Raw genomic sequence first — 24493 nt, forward strand, 5'->3', positions numbered from 1 at the left:
CATCTGCTGCTGCTGATATTGTATTTGATAAAATGGTCGCGTTTTCTATAAATTAAGCTTTCAAAAGACCCAACAAGGCCTCTTTGAAGCTTTTCTTTAAGTATTTGAAACTATGTCAAATCTTCACCTGTTTTATCCTTTTAATTTTTAGAATGTTTTCCTAACTAAGAATCTATAATTTAGTTTAGAATTTGGTTTACAGTTTAGTTTGTAATCTATAATTTAGTTGAAACTGCAGTAAAGTTTAGGTCTACTGGATAGGTATGAAGCTACAGAAAAAAATTTGTGCTATGTTCTATAAATTTGAGAAGATAGGTGTACCTAAATTCTGAAATGTACAACTGGCAGCAAATTGCAAATTAAGATTTTAATCAAATTAAAATGTGCGTCATAACATTGGCTTAATTTTAGTACTTATAATTTTATTGGTGAACTTATATAATTATACTTACGTCGACATACTTCAGCAAAAATAACTGTTGCATAAGTTTACTATGAAGATATATGCATTTTACTTAAACGACTATATAATTATTTAAAAGAAATTGTACCTGCCTAGCAATATACTTCTACATTTAATTCATTATTACAGATAATATTCTTGGTGGCAGTGTGATATAAATTTCATAATCAGTTACCGATTAGCATAACATCTTTGATAAAGGAAGTGGACAAATGTAAACAGTATGATGATGTAGACTGCCTAAAACTAACTGAACGACAAACTATTAGGAATCCTTTATGATCCCCTACAAACAGCATTACTGTTTAGTCAAAGATTTGAATCATCCCTTAAGAACTGATGCATAAATTTTCTCAATAGTGAGAACCGCTTTGTTTGTAAACTAGTTACCGCTCATGTTTTGTGACCAGCCACTGCCAACCTCTGCCATAGCACAGAATCTTGCGTTTGTAAGCTTTGCGAAGTGACCGTTGTGCCATGCTGTGTTGTATCACAAGTTAATATATCTCTTGATGCTTCAAGAAGCGATTCTCTTTCCACTCCTCAGTGAACAGTGGGTCAGGAAAAATAGTCAATAATGATTCTGGAAGTAGCGAGCAGGAGAGCGAAAATAGAGTTGCTCCATCTTCTCTCTAAATCAGTAAGACAAATAGCGACATACACAGGAGCAAGTTTCAGCTCAGTGTGAAACATTCGGAATTTTGGTTGCGACCTGAGTAATTGGTATCCACTCTCGTGGACCCCCGTTTACATCTAATGAACCTCCTTTTTTCTGCAGTCACGGACCCCTTGCAGGTTCGAGTCGACCTCTGGGATTCGACATAGACCACTTTGGGCATCACTGGTGTGGAAGGAATCGAAAGAGAAAATATTGGGGGCTTCGTTTGAACACTAATGTGCAAATATTCGACCTACCTTGAGTTTAGATCATTTAGAAAGCACAGCTGTGCGTAAGTAAACGGCAATAATTTCTTGTGCACATTGTAATAAGCAACAGACATAAGCTGTTAAAGGCACAGTATTTCTCATTGCGGTCGACCACGTTGTACTAGAGTTGTAAGAATTTCTACGAGTGTATGACAGTATATGGTGGGAATTAATGAAATTCGGTGGCAGGAGGAACAGGACTTCTGGTCAAGTGAATACAGGATTATAAATACAAAATCAAATAGGGGTAATGCAGGAGTAGGCTTAATAATGAATGAAAAATAGGAACGCGGATAAGCTAGAATGACCAGCATAGTAAACACATTATTCTAGCCAGGATGGACGTGAAGCACACACCCACCACAATAGTACAAGTTTATATGCAAACTAGCACCGCAGATGAGGAAGAGATTGAGGATATGTACGATGAGATAAAAGAAATTATTCAGATATTTAAGGCAGACGAAAATTTAATAGTCATGGGCGACTGGAATTCAATAGCAGGAAAAGGAAGAGAACGAAAAGAAGTAGGCGAATATGTAGTGAGGGAAAAGAATGAAAGAGGAAGCGGCCTGGTAGAATTTTGCACAGAGCATAATTTAGTCATAGCTAACGCTTTATTTTAGAATCACGTAAGAAGGATGTATAGATGGAAGATACCTGAAGACACCGGAGGGTTTCAGATCAGTTATATAATGGTAAGATAGAGATTTCGGAACCAGGTTTTAAATTGTAAGACATTTGCAGAGTCATATATGGACTCCAACCACAATTTATTGGTTATGAACTGCAGATTAAAACTGAAGACACCGCAAAAAGGCAGGGATTTAAGGAGATGGCACCTGGATAAACTGAAAGAACCAGAGGCTATAGAGAGTTTCTGAGGGAGCATTAGGGAACGATTGACAAGAACAGGGGAAAAGAATGCAGTAGCAGAAGAATGGGTAGCTTTGAGTGATGAAATGGTAAAGATAGCAGAGAATCAAGTAGGTAAAAATACGATGGCTAGTAGAAATCCTTGGGTAGCACAAGAGATATTTAATTTAATCAAAATGGTTCATATGGCTCTGAGCACTATGGGACTTAACAGCTGAGGTCACCAGTCCCCTAGAACTTAGAACTACCTAAACCTAACTAACCTCAGGACATCATACGCATCAATGCCCGAGGCAGGATTCGAACCTGCGACCGTAGCGGTCGCGTGGTTCCAGACTGAAGCTCCTAGAACCGCTTGACCACTCCAGCCGGCTTAATTTAATCGATGAAAGGGCAAAATGTAAAAATGCAATAAACGAAGCAGGTGAAAGGGAATACAAACGTCCAAAATAAGAGATCGACACGAAGTGCAATATGGCTAAGTAGGAATGGTTAGAGGAGAAATGTAAGGATGCACAAGCATATATCACTAGGAGCAAAATAGATGCTGCCTACATGAAAATTAGAGAGGCCTTTGGGGAAAAGAGATCAACGTGTATGAATATCAAGGGTTCAGATGGAAAACCAGTCCCAAGCAGAGAAGGTAAAATCAGAATGGTGGAAGGAGTACGTAGAGGATCTATACAATGGAGATATACTTGAGGGCAACGTTATGGAAATGGAAGAGGAAATAGATGACGATGAGAAGGGAGACATGACGTTGTGTGAAGAATTCGACAAAACACTCAAATACTTAAGTCGAAACAAGGCTCCGGGAGTAGACACTGATAGCCTTGGGAGAGCAAGCCATGGCAAAACCCTTCCATGCGGTGAGTAAGATATAAGAGACAGGCGAAATACCTTCAGACGAAAGAAGAATATAATAATTCCAATTCCAAAGAAAGGAGGTGTTTACAGGTGTGAAAATTATCGAACTATCAGTTTAATAAGTCACGGCTGCAAAATACTAACACGAACCCTCTACAGAAGAATGGTAGAATTGGTAAACGCTGACCTCGGGGAAGATCAGTTTGAATTTCATGGAAATGAAGAAACACGCGAGGCAATATTGACCCTACGACTTCCCATAGAAGATGGGTTAAGGAGAGGTAAACCTACATTTAGAGCATTTGTAGACTTAGAGAAAGCTTTTGACAATGTTGACTGGAATACTCTCTCTGAAATTCTGAATTAATCGGGGGTAAAATACAGGAAGCGAAAGACTATTTACAATTTGTACAGAAAACAGATGGCAGTTATAAGAGTTGATGGCCATGAAAGGGAAGCAGTGGCTGAGAAGAGAGACAGACAGAGTTGTAGCCTATCCCCGATGTTATTCAGTCTGAATACTGAGCAAGCAGAACAGGAAACCACAGAAAAATTTGGAGTAGGAATTGAAGTCCAGGGAGAAGAAATAAAAACTCTGAGGTTTGCCAACGACACTGTAATTCTGTCAGAGACAGCAAAGGACCTGGAAGAGCAGTTGAACGGAATTGACAGTGTCTTGAAAGGAGGATATAAGGTGAACATCAACAAAAGCAAAACGAGGATAATGGAATGTAGTAGAGTTAAATCAGGTGGTACTGAGGAAATTAGATTAGGAAATGAGACACGTAAAGTAGTAGATGAATTTTGCTATTTGGGAAGTAAAATAACTGATGCTACTTGAAGTAGGGAGGATGTAAAATGTAAAATGGCAACGGCAAGAAAAGCATTTCCGAAAAAGAGAAACTCGTTAATATCAAGTATAGCTTTAAATGTTAGGAAGTACTTTCGGAAAGTATTTGTTTGGAGTGTAGCCATGTATGGAAGTGAAACATGGGTGATAAAAAGGTTAGACAAGAAGAAAATATAAGCTTTCGAAATGTGGTGCTACAGAAGAATGCTGAAGATTATATGGGTAGATTGCGTAACTAGTGAGAAAGTACTGAATAGAATTGGGGAGAAGGGAAATTAATGGTACTACCTATACTGAATACAGTAAGCAGATGCAGAAGGACGTAGGTTTCAATAGTTACTCGTAGGGGAAGAGGTCTCCACAAGATAGGGTAGCACAGACAGCTGCATCAAACCAGTTTTTGGACTGAAGACCGCAACAACAACATGACAATTTTGTAATCAGTAACAAATCCGCGCTACAGATTCCATGATATCAGCGGGAGGGGGCAAGATGCTTACTCTTGTGCACCCACCAACCCCACCCCCTGTCACTCATCCGCGGACACCTTTGTTTTTAGTTTCTCGCTCTCACATTCAGTGCTGTACTTCCGACGCACGTTCCCAGAAATTTCTGCCTGAACTTAAGGCCTGCATTTGGCACTAGTAGACTTCTATTGCCCTGAAATCCTATCTATGCTTCTTACGTCCTTGTGTCATCCGCCATACGTTGCTTTCTTTCCATGACAGCAGAGGAGTTCGTTTTCATCTATTCAGTGAGAAGCACCCTCTGCCAAGCACTTTACAGTGGTCTGCAAGTAATATAGTCGTACATGTAGATACAGATTACATGTTCCCCAATTGTAATGCTAAGTTTGTCACGAATGTCATTTACACTTTGGTGTTTCCGTCTTTCTTTGGTTTATTCTCAGCCATCATCCTATGGTCAGCACATTGTTAACTCCATCATTCGACGAGTCATGTAGTTTTTCCTGACTTTCAGAGACAGCAGTGACTGTACGCTTATCAGGCAGTATCCAACGAACAACGAAGGAAAGGTAAGCGCAAATACCCCCCCCCCCCCCCACTCTCCCTCAACACGCACCGGTGGAAAAATAAAATCAGCTCGATTGAAGATTGAAAATTTAATGGATTGGGACTAGTCACAACTATGCACACTCAAAGCCACCTGTTGTGAAATCTGAAAACTATTTCGCTTTGCAAATTTTAAAATGCCAGGTGGTACTGGGATCTAAAAGCCTCCAGTAGTGTTGTTCCTCTAACTCGTACAGTATTTCTCATGTTATCAGATAAATACTGCTAAAATGAGAATACCGAAAGGGTATTCAAGCGCTCTGATAGCACACTTTAAGGTGATATTTTCCTGACCGGTGAATCTCGACTGACGTCAGGTCACTTCCGAATATCTATGCTCGTGCCAAGCTTAGCTACGAATATCTATGCTCGTGCCTAGCCTATATACGTAGCAATAAAGCAGCCGTTGTGAAACAGTATTGACTCATGTGCGGCATTGTGCATAGTGGTTATTATTTTTACTGTCGAGAAAAGGAGGCGGAGCTTCTACCAGCAGCCATTGTCCAAATGGTTTAAATGGCTCTGCGCACTATGGGACTTAACATCTGAGGTCATCAGTCCCCTAGAACTTAGAACTACTTAAACCTAACTAACCTAAGAACATCACATACATCCAAGCCCAAGGCAGGATTCGACAACGGCCGGCAGCCATTGTCCGATCGCAAGCTGTTGCTCCCAGCATCCTCTGTAAAAGGGCCACCTTATAGTGTGCTAATTGTAACTGAAAGCCGGCCTGTGTGACCGAGCGGTTCTAGGCACTTCAGTCTGGAACCGCGCGACCGCTACGATCGCAGGTTCGAATCCTGCCTCGGGCATGGATGTGTGTGGTGTCCTTAGGTTAGTTAGGTTTAGGTAGTTCTAAGTTCTAGGGGACTGATGACATCAGATGTTAAGTCCCATAGTGCTCAGAGCCATTTGAATCATTCGTAACTTAACGTTGACTGTGTGATAGCAATATAATATACACAATTCTCATACAAAATATGCTCTCTCAGTTAAGGATACCTATTATGAAGTGACAGTATTGGTATGTGTGCTGATTATTGAACACAATTTTTTTAGCCTTTTATGTAAGAAATTGTGCTTCGTTTCCTCCACTCATTCCTCTTCCATATTATTTCCCCCCCCCCCCCCCCCAAGCACAGATGCTATGTACGTTCTTTTACATTATGTACATTACTTACTTTCTCTAGTTTGTGATCTACTTCTAAGAGGATTTCAAACATCTTGCGCCATTTTACATAGTCCGTCGTTCTTTCTACGTTCACAAATTGTGTGAAAGTTCAACGATTTATTTTCTTGCTTCCGAGTGTCATATTTAGGATCCACAGATCTGTGGTGCAGTCCCTACCAGATGAAATTTTCTGTAAAGTAATTAGCAGTAATAGCATTTTAGAGCAGTTCTCCAATTTTTGAAGGCATAAAGCTGCATTGACGGTTTATTATCCGGGGTGGTCAGAAACAGTCTGAAACGCTTGTATCGATGTTATAAAAACAGTTCGATACGGTGATCTATTTCCAAGTTATTTACCATTGAAGTCAGCCAATCAGATCGCAGATCGCACAAATTCAAGCAGCCTGCCAGAGGCTGTGTCGCCAAACGTGTTCTTCGTTTCGTTTTCTCCAAAGGCAGAAACTTAGCTTTTGCTCAACTAGCTTAAATTTATAGCTTCCGAAAAACGCACATTTTAACTAGTAATAAGTATTTCAACAAGCAATAACCCACAGACCCACAGATGTCTATGGAGTGCCGCATTTTGATGCTTGCAAGTGGTTGAAAATGCACGCGCAACGGCGTAATTAGCTGACTTCAGTGCTAAATAATTCGGAAACGGCGCAACGTAATTGAGTTATTTTCTTAACAATTGCTTGCCAATGCAGAGTCCCCTAAAAGCTTTTCAGACTGTTTATGACCATTCTGTATAATTGCATAAAGTATTTCTATCCCGTTGTATGATGTAATTATTTGTTGAGACTGAAGAAGTACAATCATGAAGGAATTTAATGTAATTTATTAACATCGCTATGAACAATTATATTTAAAAAAAGCCAGAAGTGGATATCCACGTCCTTCCAAAAAACAACGCTTCAGTTTTAAAACTAATATATTGTAGCTATAAGAAATTAGCAATAATAAAACAGTTTTTATAGAAACACAGTTTTCTAAACGAATTTGTTCAACACACTTTCGAATTTCCCGCTAAAACCTCACGGTGGTCCCGACAATTTGCCGTGACTTTATGTCAGTAATCTACAAGTCAGACGCCATGAACCTTAAAACTCTTCTTGTACGTTTCCCGCAAGGTCTCGTTAGCGAATAAATGTGTCTGCATGTGGTTTTATCAACCTTTAAGAGCTCAAGAACCTGCGTCTGGCGACAGGAAGTAAATTAACAATAAAAAAATTAAAGGGCCTGGTCTGGTTGACATTTGATGAGAAACAAGTAGGCATGCCGTGATATGGAACTCACTCTGTATTGCCGACATTCCGTAAACCATTATCTCAGAAGTATTAGCGTTAGACAGCTAAAGTGTCACGCTTTTAACTCTGCGCGATTGGGACTTCGACGCGAAGCTGTCGGAGTGTGTGTCTGGGGGTGAGGGGGGGTTGAGAAGTGAATGCTGACTTAATTTACGTCACTGAAAAATTCAGTGGAATAAGCCCACGCAAAATAATTTTATGTCTTTGATAATTTTATGTGGACCCCTGCCATTGTATTGAAACAAACACTTTTTCTTAATTTTAAATAACTTTGTTTTGGCCACTCTGTACTGCCGGCTCCTTCACTGTAGGCCACATAGCCCGCTCGTAAATGTGGCCTTGTTGCTTCCGTTATCAAACATGTCAGAACTGCCTTTCTGCTACCTTACCTCTACTAAAGCCATGTTGCTCGTATATGATATGTGTAGGTTGAAAATTAGCCTTTACGAGTTTTTAATTTAAAAATGATAATAATTACTGTTTAAGGTTATATGCGCCGAACTGTACAGTCTTTTACATCATTGGACACAGTTCTTAAGTTACTGACATAAACTGTGTGTTTTCAAACGTTTGAAGAATATCTCTTCCAATTCTTCTACATTTAGCATAATTTTACGTACGTGTTATAAGCTGGTGCAAGAGTTTTCTTTTTTTTTTACGTGCCCGTTTCAAAACACACATTTGAGGTGGCCCTTTTCTGATCTATCTATGTAAGAAAATTGTGTGCCGTACCAATCACGTACCTAACGTGAAAACAGTGGTGACTCATGTGCGGTGTTGTGCGTAGTGATTATTATTGTTATCGGCATATTACTATGCTTTAATGTTCAACTCATTCAAATATGTCAGTGTGCCCATTCGCCGAATGTCGCAGTGTTCGCTTACAATACGAGAGCCCACGACCAAAATTATTAACATCTAGCAATAAGGCCAAAACCATATAAAATCGGATTGTCTTATCTTAAACAAAAATAATAATTTCCGAAATTTTTCTCGTAACGTCTGATCTGACGGCATTTTCAAAAATGTCAGCAAATTTTATTGAACTGTATTATAGCAATACGTCTGATTTTTGGAAAATAGTTGAACGACAGATTTAAGATATCAAAAACACGTTTTCCAGACGCCTATAGCGTAGCAGAAACTGGGAAACCATTTGAAAAAATAAAAAACTGAAACCAAAAAACAAAATCATAGCAAATCGTCTGAAAATCTGTGTTACTGGTAAATTTCGATCGATTAATGAACAAATATCATTTTTCAAAAGAAAATATAAAGACATTCCATTTTGAGACCTTCAGGAAAAATATTAAAAAATTTTACCAATCGGTAACAAAACTACGCCAAGAAACTGTTGTGTATGATAAAATAATTGCCCAGTTGCAGGAAAAATTGGTTTCAGGCAGCTTTCGATACCCAAAAATCTTTACAAGATCGTATTGAGGCGTATGAAAGGCCATATTGCAAGCCAACGAACAGGCATCATCCCTCAGTTTCTCATATGATTAACAAAGTGCTTACTCAAACCATAGGTCTGAAGTATTTTTTAATAAAATTCATACGAAGAAAGTGCTATAAAGTTCGAAAAATACAGTCTGATTAAAGAAAAAAAATGTGAACGTTTTTAATCACTATCAGACTCATCAAATCGTTCTCATCAAAATCTCTGTCCAGGTCACTACCAAATTCTTCAGTGTCTTCTTCTGGAAAACAAGACTGTTGGCCACAAAATTAGATTATTCCAGATTTAAAGCTGTATAAGGATGTTCACTTTTCATGTTATATGTTTGTGCAAAAATGTTTAACCGAACCGAACCGACATTAATGTTTTTATATAATCTGCTCGTGAAGTCTTCTATGACGTTAAGTACGGTCCTAGTGACAGAAGTGTATCTGCCAAATGTATGAAACGCTTATTGGCAGCTGCTATTTTCTGCATTTCAATGGCCTTTTTTCTCCCTTGCGACAGAATGCGGTATTGTAAACACAGTCGATCATAGCATTCAACGCAGGTAAAGAGTTTGCTAGACCAATCCGACTGTTTCATACAGAAGCGAATGATCAACGTAACGGCGGGAATTACCAACGCCAACATTCATCCAAATCTTTAAGAAACTTTTTACAAATTACAGATTCCCAGGCATAGTTTGACTGTTAGTACAATACTAAATCCAATATTCATAGCACATGTCGTGATTTATATGGATAGTTCTGCTTGCGATAATCTGGGCCATATCCCGTTGTGACCAATTATTAACTAACAGTGCAACGAGAGTCTCTTTAAATTCTATATTTTTCAATTCTTTTGTGAAATCCGAAGCTTTAACTCGTCGCGTTCGTGAGATGTCAATCGAGGGACAAGAGCGTAACAAGTACGCCGCAGTTCTCAGCACAGGGGGCAGCTTTCAGGTTTTGGAAGTTTAAGCGGCACCGAAAATGCCTGGCATCAAACATTTTCGTAATGAGGTAACAGAATCTATTTACATTTTTAACATCAGCTGTACTACGGTAGTACCATCTGCCAGTGGCGGATCCCGGATTTTGTTTTGGGAGGGGCTTGACCCAACTTAGCATATGCTTTCTCAAGATGAACATTAATATACTAAAAAGCAAACATAATTTTATTTTGATCATTTGCGAGTCTCCTCGGATAACGCTTTGCAAATTCTTCAATGCCTTCGACAGGCTGAAGGCTGCCAGGTAAATCTCGGTGAATATACATGGCAGCCAAACCATTCAACCTGTCATCGGTCATTGTCGTACGAAGAAGAGAAGCTCCACAATACAAGGAGATACTGCTAATTTAGCCAGAGTTTGGGAAAGAATTTTCTCTCTCTCTTGATGTGCCCCTGCTGCTGTTTGCGAAGGAGGCGGGAAGGAGGGGGGCAGCTGCCACTAAGTAATTCAGATTTTCTATTTTTACGATGGCACGTGGTATAAGGGTGAGCAGGTCGAGGATTAAAGAGTGCTCTGCTCTCGAAAAGCGACTCCTCAACTGTCCCAATACAAAATCGATGAAAGGAAGGCATACATTCAATCTGAAACAAAACACGACGTAACATTCTCGAGCTCTAAAGAACAGAAAAGAAAGAAATTCTGCATGAAGCAAAAAGCGTGTGTATCTATTAAGGGTTTATTTTACCTTTAGTATTCCTTAGCATCAGGTGCTTCTATATTTGAGCGATGAGTAGAACGTTTGACGATTCTGGGTGCCTGCACTGTGATATCCAAAGGTCCATCAACATGGCACGCCTCTTGGAAAATTTCTTATATGTCTTTTCTCTGTATCGTTCCAGTGATCTTATTACTCAGCCTATTATCTCATAGCAAAGGTTGGGATCTACTGCAACGGTCTGAAGTTGCCGTGAAAACGAAACAGTAATTTCAAATGCAGCGGCGGTTACCGTCAAAGTTAAGACAAAGTCATATCGTTGAATAGAAGTCAGAAGATTTGCACTTTCCGATGACGGAGAAGTTCTGTCCATTTCTTCAAGGAACTGTCCGATAGAGTCAAAGAGCTCTTTGAATTGAAGGAGTGATTCATGCCTTTCAAACCAGCGTGTATCACTAAGATTTTGCAACTTAACTCTTTTCGTCTCTGGGTGTTTAATAAGAATGGTTCGCTTGATAAGTTCCAACCTTTTTGCTGACTCATGCACAAAACTGGTAACACAACCTAACAACTCCCATCGTATTGCGAGTACTAGGCAAGCTGCAAGCCCTCACGATAGCTAGGTTTAGACTATGTGCTACACAATGCATGTAAGTTGGTAGCGGTTGGAGCTGCTTTATTCGGCATTGTACGCCACTGAACTTTCCAGTGATGTAGGCACCTATATCATAACCTTGACCTCTCAAATTCTTAACTTGTAGGCCGACTTGACTTGATTCTTGAATGATTTGATCACTTAATGCAGCACCAGTCATGTCAGTTGTAGATAGAAAGCATATGAAGTCTTCGTCTATTGTGCTTTTTTGTAAATTCAGATACATGATACATACACTGAGTTGTTCTGCACCATTGACACCTGTTGTTTCTTCGCCAAGGACAGCATAATATTTTGCTTCTTTGACTTTGTCGAGTACCTTTTTCATAATTACAGAATAGCAACAATCAATCAGCTGCTTCTGAGTTGTTTTAATCAGATATGTACAATACTAGCCATTAAAATTGATACACAACGAAGATGACGTGCTACAGACGCGAAATTTAACCGACAGGAAGAAAATGTTGTGATATGCAAATGATTAGCTTTTCAGAGCATTCCCACAAGGTTGGCGCCGGTGGCAACAACTACAACGTACTGACATGACGAAAGTTTACAACCTATTTCTCATAGACAAACAGCAGTTGACAGGCGTTGCCTGGTGAAACGTTGTTGTGATGCCTCGTGTAAGGAGGAGAAATGCGTACCATCACGTTTCCGACTTTGATAAAGGTCGGTTTATCGTATCGCGACATTGCTGCTCGCCTTGGTCGAGATCCAATGACTGTTAGCAGAATATGGAATCGGTGGGTTCAGGAGGGTAATACGGAACGCCATGCTGTATCCCAACGGCCTCGTATCACTAACAGTCGAGATGACAGGCATCTTATCCGCATGGCTGTAACGGATCGTGCAGCCACGTCTCGATCCCTGAGTCAATACATGGGGACATTTGCAAGACAACAACCATCTGCACGAACATTTCGACGACGTTTGCAGCAGCATGGACTATCAGCTTGGAGACCATGGCTGCGGTTACCCTTGATGCTGCATCACAGACAGGAGCGTCTGCGGGAATGTACTCAACGACGAACCTGGGTACAAGAATGGCAAAACGTCATTTTTTTTCGGATGAATCCAGATTCTGTTTACAGCATCATGATGGTTGCATCCGTGTTTGGCGACATCGCGGTGAACGCACATTGGAAGCGTGTATTCGTCATCGTCATACCGGCGTATCACCTGGCGTGATGGTTTGGGGTGACATTGGTTACACGTCTCAGTCACCTCTTGTTCGCATTGACGGCACTTTGAACAGTGGACGTTACATTTCGGATGTGTTGCGATCTGTGGCTCTACCCTTCATTCGATCCCTGCGAAACCTTACATTTCGGCAGGATAATGCACGACCGCATGTTGCAGGTTCTGTACGGGCCTTTCTGGATACAGAAAATGTTCGACTGCTGCCCTGGCCAGCACATTCTCCAGATCTCTCGCCAATTGAAAACGTCTGGTCAATGGTGGCCGAGCAACTGGCTCGGCACAATACGCCAGTCACTACTCATGATGAACGGTGGTATCGTGTTGAAGCTGCATGGGCAGCTGTACCTGTACACGCCATCCAAGCTCTGTTTGACTCAATGCCCAGGCGTATCAAGGCCGTTATTACGGTCAGAGGTGGTTGTTCTGGGTACTGATTTCTCAGGATCTATGCACCCAAATTGCGTGAAAGTGTAATCACATGTCAGTTCTAGTATAATTTATTTGTCCAATGAATACCCGTTTATCATCTGCATTTCTTCTTGGTGTGGCAATTTTAATGGCCAGTAGTTTAGCATTTTTTGGCGCTGTCTCTAAATATTTTTGGAGAGACGAATCAACTGAGTCAATGTGCATTTTAAAAGTGCTCGAAATTTTTCTTAGCTGATGTTATCACTCAGTGCACCACAATCTCGGTGGCCTCTTAATGGTATGTTTTCTCGACCACATAATACGATAGTCTTTAGTGTAGGAATCAGCCGCTCTCTGTTTGATTTAATCATTTTCAGTTTCTCAGTATCGATTAAATTATTTACAGATTTTTCTTTTGAAATGTGTGTTTTTTAAAATTGCCATTTTGTGATAATCTGCAGCAGAATGGTTTCTGAAGATTTGCAAAGTGGACGAGTGACTAAAGATCTTAGAGCCACAGAATGCTTGCCCCCAACATCTGGACCAGAAAATAGTACACAAGGCAAACAATATGTACCATCCTGTTGCTGGTTATAGACTAGCCAAGGGTATTCCTTTAGACAATCAGAACGGAACTTTCTTTTTGTCCACCCTCTGTCTGCTCCGGATATTCATAATTACGAGGTTGTTCTGAGGACTCCGTCAGATGTTTATACTTTTCCTCGTCACTGAGTACTTTTCCTGTCACATAAGAAATATCAAAAGGATTTTCAGTGCAAGTAGTCGATGTACTAGCCACTCCCACTGACACTGGTTCCGGTTCTGTAGCAACAGCAAACAAAAACTACAAATTGTACGCGAACCAGAGAATCGTACATAAGCAAATCAACAACTTACCTACAACTAAAATAACTATTCGGAACTATATTACAGGGTTATTTAAAAAGGCTAATAATCATTTAAGGGTTTAAAATAAAACTCATTGATATGAAGCTTTTCTTTTTTTATGGGACGAACTCGAAATCAACTAATCCCTGTAAAAGTTACATACAAGCTAACCTACTCGACCGAACTGTATGAAACAGCTGATTTTTCGCGATTTTTAAATTGGTCCCACAGTAAAAGTTGTTCTTATTGATGAGTACTTTAACCCATAAAAAGCTTATTTACCGATTTCAGGTAAATAACGCGCTATAAAAGTATTTAATTCACGGCAACATCGGCATGCTTGCGAAGAAAGCTGATTTCAAAAGAATTCGAAACCGAAATAGCCCGACGGTTGATATTACATTACATGGTTTACGCTAAATATTACTTCACGCTGTCCCTTGTAGGGTAGGCAGAGAGGATCGGGTGCTCAGAGCATTTTTGTTGCCAAGTAAAATGAGATTTCCCGCTAAAAGAACTTATTCAAAACCACTATAAACTACTACATTTTTATCGTGCCTTTAACAAAATCATTATATTGTTATTTTTAAGCACGGAATATGTTGAGTAACCAAAGGTATAAGACAATCCAATTTATCCGTTTGTTTAAAGCTAGAACAATATTATGAAATGTGGCACAGCGAACTTACCTAAGAGAAAATGAAGAGCTCGGGGCTATCAACGTCTTGCTCGACAGAAGGTTCAACACCAGACGCAAAGGTAGTAGCGGATAAGGTATGTTCAGATGCTTTACATGTCGTTAACAGCTCCTATCAGGTCACATGTAATTGAATGAAACCGCAAACAGCTGTTAATTGACGGTCTGTTAACGCGATCGGTTTCGCTGCGTTAAAGAACTTCTTCAGGTGTAAGTGGTGTCACATAAATTAGCACATGGAGATATCCCAACGTTTGTAGTCAGAGAATCCAACCCCATGAAGAGCGGAAGTGCTCAACGAATAAAAATCGGCGAAACATGGGGGGGGGGGGGGGGGGGGGGGAATAGTGCAGGGGATGTGGCAACTGTAGTCAGTAGTCGTAAGGGTAAAACACTAGTGGAGTCTCTGACTACGAACGTTGGGAGCATCGCAATGTGCTAATTTATGACACCACTTACACCCGAATACGCTGCTTTAACGCTGTGAAACCGGTCGGGTCAATAAAACATTAGTTAACAGCTGCCTGCCGTTTCATTCGTTTCAAGTCACCATGAATTTCAAAGGCTGTGGCTGTCCATGTTACAAAGTTGTAAGTTCCTTCCTGCGTCAGAACTTCCGTTGGCAGTTCGTTATTGTGGCAACATTGTTTCTTCCTTCCGATTCCTGCTCGAATCGACAAATGCGAATTCATCATTTCGGATTTAATTTTATTTCTCGCATTAGTTTTAATAATGTTCATCTGACTAAAATGTCTTTCCACTTCCGCATTCGACCACGGTAACAATAGTCGTGACAGCGCAGAAGTTGACAATTCGTGAAACTGGTTGACGTCATTTGCATCTCTGTGTTGAAGCACTTCACACCAGAAATTAACAGCGTCTGTTTCGGACGATTTGACAAGAGCTGAATTTTGTCATTGAAAATCAGTTTTTGTTATTGTGCCACGATCAATATCTCACGAGTCAAGGAGAGAAATAATGACTCTTTAACGACACGAAGAGCTTTGGACACTGAAAGAAGTGAAAATCTCCTCAAAATGTCATTGTTGTTTGGAAGTCGTTGCAACAACTGAATTATTAATTGTTACACAAACTGGATACATCTCAGACGTAGGACATGTTCTTGTTCTGGATACAATTCATTAATCTTATTCTTGAACTAATATCCTAGATATGTTTTGGGATCTAAATGGTTTTCAAAGTCTAAATTTAATTTTCTTTGCATAGGCATGTAGGGACAAAAACCTCTGTTATTAATGATTCTGTTAGCACAGCGTGGTTATTTAACCACGGATCCTCTGTATTGGGTTCAGAATATTATAACCACATGCAAATTTGAAAAAATCGTATTGGAAAATATTTAAATACGCCTAACTGGATTCAGCAGGAAACAATGAATCTTCAGTGTAACAGTTGTCTTTGATTCGCGTTATTTCAATGTGCGTTCTAAGCTCTAACCACTGGTCTGTAGTTCTTGTTACTGCATGCTCTGTGAACCACCATTGCTTATCACATGCGCGTGGAATTGTAAGGGGTTCTGCTCCTTTGACAGTCCGCTAAATATCACTGTTGGCGAGTTGAAAAACCCAAAAACAAATTATATGTTTCCCTAACTAGGAAGTCCAGATTTCCTGGAGCGTCTCACTTGCAGCAGAAGTAGCGAGTTGAAGCGAATGGCTTACACATTTTATAACAATCAAATCCAGAATTACATTTTTCAAAATTTGATTGACGCCATTGGGAACAACTACAATTACACTCAATTTTCTGTGCGTATACCCTGCAGCTTATTTACATCTAATTTCAATTGTTGAGACGTTTCTTTAATTGCTGTTACACTGGACTCTTCATTATAATGTTCGAGATCGGCTGGTTTTAAAAACGTTGAAATGATCACATTGGTTGCAACACTGTAATATATTACTGTTATTCCTAAAAATTTGGTCACATTAATTTCTGTAGATTCGTTAATTATAGTGATACACATGTTGCCACCGATATCTTGCCGCAAATTTTCCACAAATACGGCCTTTTATAGGTGCACTACATTTTGTTCTATGTATTTTAAGTTTTCTGGTAATATTACTGTCTGTGAACTTTTTTTTGTCACCGTGGCTTATTACTGCGGCAGAACACGGTTACAAAATATTAAGGCAAAATTTACAATACGCTCTTGTGTCATCGCCTTGAAATCTTCCTAGCCAGTCTACACATTTACTATCTCGTAGCCATTCTGCACGAAATTTCTGGGTATACAGTCCCTTTACTTTACTTATGTTTAACACTAAAACAACAGCAAGTGATTCAAGAAATACCGCATTACAAAGGCGGCACTATAGAGATGCACTGTGCAAGCAATTGCAGATTTAATAATACTGGAGCGCATAACAAGACAGGTGGATATGTACCTGCTGAACGTTCAGTCGACAATGATAAGCCACCGACATTGTTTCCAGGTAATACTGGTTCATTTTCGCTCGATTCTACCCCTTCTTTCTTCCTTTTTAGAAAAAAAAAGAACGAAGGTCTCCTTGTCTACGTTTCGATGTCATTTGTTTGAAAATCTGACAAATACAAAAAAGCACGCCTTGATTACAATTACAAACCGCTTGAATAGCGCATTCTATTGCGTCTGATTCGACAAACCGTACAACAATGCCCTATGTGTACAGCAGCGCGGCGCGCGCACTCAAACCGCACACTCCTATCGGGCGGGCGGCCGATGTGACCGAGCGGTTCTAGGCGCTTCAGCCTGGAACCGCGCTGCTGCTACGGTCGCAGGCCCGAATCCTGCCTCGGGCATGGATGTGTGTGATGTCCTTAGGTTAGTTAGGTTTAAGACGTTCTAAGCCTAGGGGACTGATGACCTCAGATGTCAAGTTCCGTAGTGCTTAGAGCCATTTAAACCATTTTCGTATCGGGCGGGCGGGTGGCGATGGCAGTAGTGAGTGTGTGTATGTAGCAGCGTTCCGAACGGGTGGCGTACGATTTAAAAACTAGTCACATTAAGCAACTTCTTAGTGAAAAGTAAAATGTGAAAACGTACTACACTTACTTCAAATGGATTACATAACAAGTGATGAAAATTGTACTGTAGGTAGTATAGTACACTACTGGCTATTAAAATTGCTACACCAAGAAGAAATGCACATGATAAACGTTCTACGAGTCGGGGCGTGGAATGTCAGAAGCTTGAACGTGGTAGGGAAACTAGAAAATCTGAAAAGGGAAATGCAAAGGCTCAGTCTAGATATAGTAGGGGTCAGTGAAGTGAAGTGGAAGGAAGACAAGGATTTCTGGTCAGATGAGTATCGGGTAATATCAACAGCAGCAGAAAATGGTATAACAGGTGTAGGATTCGTTATGAATAGGAAGGTAGGGCAGAGGGTGTGTTACTGTGAACAGTTCAGTGATCGGGTTGTTCTAATCAGAATCGACAGCAGACCAACACCGACAACGATAGTTCAGGTATACATGCCGACGTCGCTAGCTGAAGATGAACAGATAGAGAAAGCGTATGAGGATATTGAAAGGGTAATGCAGTATGTAAAGGGGGACGAAAATCTAATAGTCATGGGCGACTGGAATGCAGTTGTAGGGGAAGGAGTAGAAAAAAAGGTTACAGGAGAATATGGGCTTGGGACAAGGAATGAAAGAGGAGAAAGACTAATTGAGTTCTGTAACAAGTTTCAGCTAGTAATAGCGAATACCCTGTTCAAGAATCACAAGAGGAGGAGGTATACTTGGAAAAGGCCGGGAGATACGGGAAGATTTCAATTAGATTACATCATGGTCAGACAGAGATTCCGAAATCAGATACTGGATTGTAAGTCGTACCCAGGAGTAGATATAGACTCAGATCACAATATAGTAGTGATGAAGAGTAGGTTGACGTTCAAGACATTAATCAGGAAGAATCAATACGCAAAGAAGTGGGATACGGAAGTACTAAGGAATGACGAGATACGTTTGAATTTCTCTAACGCTATAGATACAGCAATAAGGAATAGCACAGTAGGCAGTACAGTTGAAGAGGAATGGACATCTCTAAAAAGGGCCATCACAGAAGTTGGGAAGGAAAACATAGGTACAAAGAAGGTAGCTGCGAAGAAACCGTGGGTAGCAGAAGAAATACTTCAGTTGATTGATGAAAGGAGGAAGTACAAACATGTACCGGGAAAATCAGGAATACAGAAATACAAGTCGCTGAGGAATGAAATAAATAGGAAGTGCAGGGAAGCTAAGACGAAATGGCTGCAGGAAAAATGTGAAGACATCGAAAAAGATATGACTGTCGGATGGACAGACTGAGCATACAGGAAAGTCAAAACAACCTTTGGTGACATTAAAAGCAACGGTGGTAACATTAAGAGTGCAACGGGAATTCCACTGTTAAATGCAGAGGAGAGAGCAGATAGGTGGAAAGAATACATTGAAAGCCTCTATGAGGGTGAAGATTTGTCTGATGTGATAGAAGAAGAAACAGGAGTCGATTTAGAAGAGATAGGGGATCCAGTATTAGAATCGGAATTTAAAAGAGCTTTGGAGGAGTTACGGCCAAATAAGGCAGAAGGGATAGATAACATTCCATCAGAATTTCTAAAATCATTGGGGGAAGTGGCAACAAAACGACTATTCACGTTGGTGTATAGAATATATGAGTCTGGCGACATACCATCTGACTTTCGGAAAAGCATCATCCACACAATTCCGAAGACAGCAAGAGCTGACAAGTGCGAGAATTATCGCACAATCAGCTTAACAGCTCATGAATCGAAGCTGCTTACAAGAATAATATACAGAAGAATGGAAAAGAAAATTGAGAATGCGCTAGGTGACGACCAGTTTGGCTTTAGGAAAAGTAAAGGGACGAGAGAGGCAATTCTGACGTTACGGCTAATAATGGAAGCAAGGCTAAAGAAAAATCAGGACACTTTCATAGGATTTGTCGACCTGGAAAAAGCATTCGACAATACAAAATGGTGCAAGCTGTTCGAGAATCTGAAAAAAATAGGGGTAAGCTATAGGGAGAGACGGGTCATATACAATATGTACAACAACCAAGAGGGAATAATAAGAGTGGACGATCAAGAACGAAGTGCTCGTATTAAGAAGGGTGTAAGACAAGGCTGTTGCTCCTTCGCTCCTACTCTTCAATCTGTACATCGAGGAAGCAATGATGGAAATAAAAGAAAGGTTCAGGAGTGGAATTAAAATACAAGGTGAAAGTATATCAGTGATATGGTTCGCTGATGACATTGCTATCCTGAGTAAAAGTGAAGAAGAATTAAATGATCTGCTGAACGGAATGAACAGTCTAATGAGTACACAGTATGGTTTGAGAGTAAATCGGAGAAAGACGAAGGTAATGAGAATAGTAGAAATGAGAACAGCGAGAAACTTAACATCAGGATTGATGGTCACTAAGTCAATGAAGTTAAGGAATTCTGCTACCGAGGCAGTACAATAACCAATGACGGACGGAGCAGGGAGGACATCAAAAGCAGACTCGCTATGGCAAAAAAGGCATTTCTGGCCAAGAGAAGTCAACTAATATCAAATACCGGCCTTAATTTGAGGAAGAAATTTCTGGGGATGTACGTCTGGAGTACAGCATTGTATGGCAGTGAAACATGGACTGTGGGAAAACCGGAACAGAAGAGAATCGAAGTGTGGTGTCACCGCCAGACACCACACTTGCTAGGTGGTAGCCTTTAAATCGGCCGCGGTCCGTTAGTATACGTCGGACCCGCGTGTCGCCACTGTCAGTGATTGCAGACCGAGCGCCGCCACACGGCAGGTCTCGAGACACTTCCTAGCACTCGCCCCAGTTGTACAGCCGACTTTGCTATCGATGGTTCACTGACAAATTACGCTCTCATTTGCCGAGACGATAGTTAGCATAGTCTTCAGCTACGTCATTTGCTACGACCTAGCAAGGCGCCATTATCATTTGCTATTTATCTTGTGATACATGTACCGTCAGACCGATGTTCACCAATTATGAATTAAAGTTAAGTATTCCAGTAGTTACTTGCGTTCTTTGCTACTATAAATTCCCTTACCTGTTCCAGCCCTCACGCCAGCCTGCGTGAGCTTAAACGCGTGCCTTTCGGCTACCCGTCATTGTGGATTGGCTGTCTTGCCAGTGCACAACACGAAGCATTTGAGATGTGGTGCTATAGACGAATGTTGAAAATTAGGTGGACTGATAAGGTAAGGAATGAGGAGGTTCTACGCAGAATCGGAGAGGAAAGGAATATGTGGAAAACACTGATAAGGAGAAGGGACAGGATGATAGGACATCTGCTAAGACATGAGGGAATGACTTCCATGGTGCTAGAGGGAGCTGTAAAGGGCAAAAACTGTAGAGGAAGACAGAGATTGGAATACGTCAAGCAAATAATTGAGGTCGTAGGTTGCAAGTGCTACTCTGAGATGAAGAGGTTAACACAGGAAAGGAATTCGTGGCGGGCCGCATCAAACCAGTCAGTAGACTGATGACCCAAAAAAAAAATTGTACTAAGGCAGTAGGATAACATTAAGTTTAATTTGAGATTTGTCACGGGTGCACCCATATGGTTTTTATTTTGGGGAGGGGGGGCGGACCTGAGCTGTCCCCCTCCCTCCCCCCCCCCCCCCCCCTTGAATTCGCTACTGCCATCTGCCTGTTTTTTTGACACAGCAGAAATGGACCCCTATAGATCTGTGAAGTTTTTGAGCGTTATTGCCCACCTAGTCGGGTTCAGCATCATCTGTCTATCGATCTCGTACGGTTTTGCCCATAAAACGATGGGACATGGTTTCGGCCATGGGCTTTCGTACGTCAATGACATATTTTTATATTTAAATGTAGCTGTAGTAATTAACAATTATTACAAGGGTAGGTAACTGTCAATTCTGCTCACGCGTAACTGGAACTACTGTAAAAACGTTGAACAATGGCTATCTTTCTCTTACAACTTTATGAAAACTTTAGTATGAACATCCCGTTCAGCTTCAGTGTACATACATTCTAAGTATTGATAAGTCCTAAACAATTTATTTCAATTTTATGATGGAGAGACTTGTTATCGGTAAAAGGCAAGGTGAATAACCTTTCTGCACTTTTTGGGACTGTGCCAGGCCAGCTAGTACTAGTGGTAATGTAGTTCTGAACATTGGCAGTATGGTTACAATGTGACCATTGAAAATTTTTACAGTTACCAGTTTCGTAAGCGGATCTCCAGATTTTCGCAAGCACTCTGCTGTATCAGTTAGTCCATCCATGAGCGATATCAGAATCACACAGATTCGCAGTGACACGGGCCTTTGCTTCAAATTTTGTATGCGTTTACCCCGTCTTTAAGGTACTGCTTTCTCCCTTTTTAGTTGTACGGTTCACCGAGGCGGCATCACATTCTGCCTTCTGTTCACTTCCACATTTCCTCTTGTTTTATTTATGAGTTTTTCAATATTGAATAAGACAAACTGGATGCAAGGACGACCACTCGCGGGTGAAATACGAAATCGAAACCCGTGCGCAGCATAATGGCTGCATTGTAACTATCATAGAGGAAGTTTAGTGTTAAAAGTGGAGCTGTTTTAACCATAAATGGTTTAGAATAAACAGAAGGCATTTAGAAACTAATAAATCGCATGTAGCTTTAAAGAGATTGGTTTCCCTTTTGTTTGCCTGTCTGGTATTCCTTTGCGGTAACCTCCACCGTGAAACCCACCTGTGGAGCATTACTCTTCTGAGGCGTGAAGTTGTCAATGTTTGCTATGTAGGTATGCAACAGACTAGTCGTAGAGGGGGAGGTAGGGGGGGGGGGGGAGGTGTGATTGCGTCAAGTGGACTGGTGTCATCTGACGTCCATCCTACTTCTCTGATCCGTTTCGAGCCTCATCCCTGTGACTGAGTGTTAAATCAACATGATTGAGTACAAATTTGCAGAATATGCCAAGATGATCTTTCTGAGTGGCGAAGCGCACAATAATGAAAGAGCTGCTCGTCGCCCTTATCAAGATCATTCTCTACAATGTCCGTCTTCATCGCACACTCTCTTCGCCACGTTTAAGCAACGGCTACGAAAAGGGTACCTTCACCGTCAACAGGCGTGACTGTGGTGCTCCAATGAGACGCCACACACCCGATTTGGAAGAGGCCGTACTGCATCACGTTAAACAGAATCCGTCAAGTACGCGAGCAATTTCTTTGCTTAGTAAAGAGTGGAATCGTAAAACAAGTAATGTACTGTGTCACGCCTAATCACGTACTTGCAAAAGTGGTAGGGCGTTACTAATATAGTTTCAATTGGTTGTGGCACGAACGGTATATTTCCGCACGTAGATTCCAGTTCAAAATGTTTTCTACTTACTGTTCTCTGCAAGTGCTAGAAGTCCGTTACGGGAATTTCCGAACAGCTTGTGTATTGCACAGCGGGAAGACGTTCGACATCCCAGTAGAAAACTCGCAGGTGTGGATTGATCGCTTTCATAGCGTGCAGTGTTAAACGCCATTGTTAACTAATTAATTAACGACCTCATCCATTCTGATTATCGCTGTGTTGGGCTATCAGAGCCGACGTAAGGTTTCTATTAATGCAAAGCGCGTATGATTGGTTCGGATAATGCCGTTCTCCTACACCAAGGCAAAAGTGCTTAAGTTTATGTTCTGTAAATGAAGTCATGTTGTTAGTCACTATAGGCTGTGGAGGACCAGAGGTGCCAAAAATTCCCTCTACACGAGATCTGTTCAAAAATTTCCGGAACGTCTGTAATTTCACGCCATGTAGTGTTGGACAGAAATGCAGTTGGTATCTCTGAACACGTCTGTGTTTAATGTGTAACTGCCGGAAGTTTCATCGCTGTACGTCTGTTAATTATTGTTCAATGCCGTATTGAGCAGAACGCCGTGTCGCACATTTTGCGAATTTCGAGGTGGCAGAAATGGAGGAGCAACACGTCTGCATTACATTTTGCGTGAAACTCAAGAAAATATTTACAGAGACAAACTAAATGGTGCAGGGAGTCTACGGTGATGCGTGCTTAAGCCGTACTCTGTGTTAAGAATGGTTCACGCAGTTCAAAAATGGCCGGACGGAAGTTAAAGATGATCGTCGTTCAGAAAGCCCTTCGACGTCTAACGACGACGCTCATGCCAAGAACGTCAATGAAACTGTGCATGCTAGTCAGAGACTGACTGACGAGAGGTTGCAGAAGAATGTAACATTTCAGGTGGATCACGTCATGAAATTCTGACACACCATCTTGGAATGCATCGTGTTGCCGCCAAGATCGGCCCACAGCTCATGAGTCGAGACCAGAGACTGCCTCGCAATCTTTGAAGAACTTTCGGTTCGCGAAAATGAGAACGAGACGGTTCCTTAAGAGAATCGTAACAGGTGACGAGACGTGCATCTATGGTTATGATGATGAGACGAAGGTTCAGTATTCACAATGGGTCGGGAAGTTTGTCCAAGGCCAACAAAAGTTTATCAGGTCAGGTCAAATGTCAAAGCCATGTTGATTTTGTTCTTCGACTTTAAAGGTTTAGTTCACCATGAATTCGTGCCACAGGGACAAACTGTTAATCGTTGGTGCTATCGGGACGTGTTGCGACGCCTGCAAAAAAATGTGAGAAGGAAACGGCCTGAAATGTTGCGAGACAGTTCATGGCGCTTGCATCACGATAACGTACCCGGACATTCATCACTGTGGGTTTGTGACTACTGCACAAAAAAACGAAATCACTGTGTTCCTTCATCCTCCGTACTCATTTCCAAAGTTGAAAACCCCGTTGAAAGGACGAAGATTTGCAACGACAGCCGAGATAAAAGAAAAATCGCAGACGGCGCTTCTCGCGATCCAGCAAGAGGCTTACCAAGACTACTTCCAGAAGTGGAAACAGCGTTTGGACCAGTGTATCAGTTCTGGAGGAGAGTATTTCGAAGCATATCATGCACAGTAAGTAAAATGTAAGCGCAATAAAATTTTGTGGACAATGTTCCA

The sequence above is a fragment of the Schistocerca piceifrons genome, chromosome 2, assembly GCF_021461385.2.
Source record: "Schistocerca piceifrons isolate TAMUIC-IGC-003096 chromosome 2, iqSchPice1.1, whole genome shotgun sequence".
In the NCBI taxonomy this organism is placed as follows: Eukaryota; Metazoa; Arthropoda; class Insecta; order Orthoptera; family Acrididae; genus Schistocerca; species Schistocerca piceifrons.